Source organism: Pteropus vampyrus, unplaced genomic scaffold (assembly GCF_000151845.1).
Source record: "Pteropus vampyrus isolate Shadow unplaced genomic scaffold, Pvam_2.0 Scaffold210, whole genome shotgun sequence".
Taxonomy (NCBI): Eukaryota; Metazoa; Chordata; class Mammalia; order Chiroptera; family Pteropodidae; genus Pteropus; species Pteropus vampyrus.
In genome coordinates this window covers 2313416-2316016 of record NW_011888991.1, presented here as the reverse complement: position 1 = coordinate 2316016, position 2601 = coordinate 2313416, and the positions used below count along the sequence as shown (strand labels likewise).

Below are 2601 nucleotides of genomic sequence, written 5' to 3'. Positions count from 1 at the left end.
CTCCTCTCCTCTCCTCTCCTCTCCTCTCCTCCCTTCCTTTCCTCTTTCCCCACCCCCTTCATAGCTTTCTAAAAATTTCAAAGTGATGTTCACTTTGTAGGCTGTACAAAAACAGGCTGTGGGCTTGTTTTGACCCATGGGCAGTAGTTTGTCTTGCTAGTTCCTGAACTAGGCTATTTATAACTCTGTAGGGATGGGAATTTACTTGTAAAAAAGGAATAGCATTGCAAATGATTCTTGTCTGAGAGAAATGCAAATGAATTTTTTTCCAGGAGAGATGCAATTGATTTCTACGTGGTGGAAAAAGAAACCCCAGATATTACCATTTATTGCCTTATAGGGTGTTAACCAGTTTCGCACTTATGAGCAAATTTATTTTGGCATTCCTTTAACTGACTAAAATATCTCTGTTCCTCATGTTCTCCTTTGAACCAGTCATAATATCTTACTGGCTCTCTTATTAATTAATGACTTGACTAAAATATTTCACATGTTTGTTTTATATTTGCATGAGTATCATATTTTTAACTGTTTGAAACCCTGTAGCAGTAATATTATCCTCTCTTAACAGATTCGAAAACTGACATTATGAGTTGTTAAGGGGTTTGCCCAAGTTAAACCAGTACATGGCCCAACTGGAACTTTAACATACCTTTGGATTCTTAGTGAAGAAGAGAAAAAAGCAATGTCTCCCTCAATCTATCTCTGATCTACCTGGAGAAATTAATTTTCCTCATCCTGAGAAAAGGGTTTGTATTTTTAGAAGAGAAAGTTTTACATTTTAAAAAGGCCTTGCACCTCCAGATAGGTCATGAATTAGGAACTTTCCAAGAGCAGCCATGAATAATTAGGGCAGTCACAAGCAACAGGCTCATGGAATGGCAGCAGATTCCTCAAAAGCCTTCTTTCTAGATAATCCATGAAAAACAGGGAGATCCCATATTCTGTTATCCAAGAAAAAATCTCCTGGAGTCTGTCAAAATGGATCTACATAGTATGTAATCTGAATTGTGATTGACAAATAGTAAGTTAAATAATTTATATCACTCATTTTCTGTATTCAAAGAGCTCCTTAAAATAATATCCAGCTCCATTATATGCAAGTAAAAACTCTCACACCACAAAATTGTCTATGAATTTTTTTTAACACTAGTCTAGTTGTCTCTTTCTTGTACCCGTCTAGCCATCAATCAGCCTGCAATTTAAATTTACTGCAAAATTGCAATGCTCCAAGAGGCAGGCACCCTGAGAATCAGAGATGGATGGCTCTGCCCAGAAATAAATATAACAAATAAAAACAATTCAGTATGTCTCTTTTGTGTAGATGTTGGAATGTTGATTGGTTTCAAGTTATCAGTGATTTGCTCATCTTTTTTTACTCTAATCTTAGATGTAAAGTGAGAGTAATATCTATGACCTTTAAGGGCAAAGCTAGGTATTGGCCAATAATATCAGACACCAAGACATCAAAGCTGATAGGACCAAATTCATAAGTAGGACTGTATGTATAGGTGCCCATCCATGTTGGTACTACAAATGTCAGTTTTGAGATATTTTAAAGTCAAATTTTGGGCATATTGGAGGTCTAAGTTGGCAGACATTAATACACATGGAAACTATAGTGGTTTTATTCATCTAGACCAACTTCTGAGGAATCTTGCTGGGACCAGAGAGTCACTTTCTTGGAGTTCTGGGTTCTCCTTTATGGCTACCACCACACAGCTAGACCTGGTAGCCACACACCTTTGTTGTTCCAGCCTCTCCCTCCACTTCTGAGGCTGAAGGAAACATGACATCACAGTGCATGAGTTCTGTCTTCTTGAGGTATATGGAAAGAACCAGATGATCCAGTCCAGAAGAGGAGAGAAGTTAATTGCCTAAGGAGAGAATGCTGGCTATTCAAGGAGGAGGCAATGTAGGGTAAAATTTCTCTCCTTCCTTCCTCCTATAGATGGCTTAAAGGGTGGTTTATCCAGAGAGCCTATCTGAAGGTATCCTGCATTGCTGAGTGACAAGCAACTGGATACATCTTTTTTTAAAAAAATTTTTTTTTTATTTTTTTAGGTGAGGCAACACTTGGTTGACCTCACAGATTGCAAGGACCTTGTCCACTTACAATCCTTTATTTTTTATTTATTTTTTACTCCTGCAGCACCTGGTGTTCCTAGGTGGTCTCCCATCCAAGTACTAACCAGGCCTGACCCTGCTTAGCTTTTGAGATCAGATGGGATCGGGCTTGTTCAGGGTGGCATGGCCGTAGACTTGGATACATCTTTTATGACTCATTGTGAAGCAATGACCAGTGTTGTTTCATCCTTTTCCATTTTACATTCTTTTGCCCTATTTTCACTGTCCTGGGATAGCACTTGTAAATAACCATCAGCACTTAATCCTTGCCTCAGGGTCTGTGAAGACAAGAGTTCACTTGCCTCAGGTGAAGACAAGGTTCATTCTCAGGATGGAGGCTTTAATGCCCATTTTGATTTTAAGCCGCAAAAAAGAAAACCACAGAACTACAACTATGATACTCTTTGTACTTATTAGGATTACAGTTCCAAGTAACAACAATAACAACAAAACACAAAAATAAATGAGCTTAAA

At 38.2% G+C, this 2601-nt stretch overlaps 1 pseudogene; it reads right to left on the bottom strand.

The window, feature by feature from the left end:
* Positions 1–2143: 2143 nt before the first annotated feature.
* On the bottom strand, positions 2144–2262 carry LOC111747107 (annotated as a pseudogene).
* Between the last annotated feature and the right edge of the window lie 339 nt (positions 2263–2601).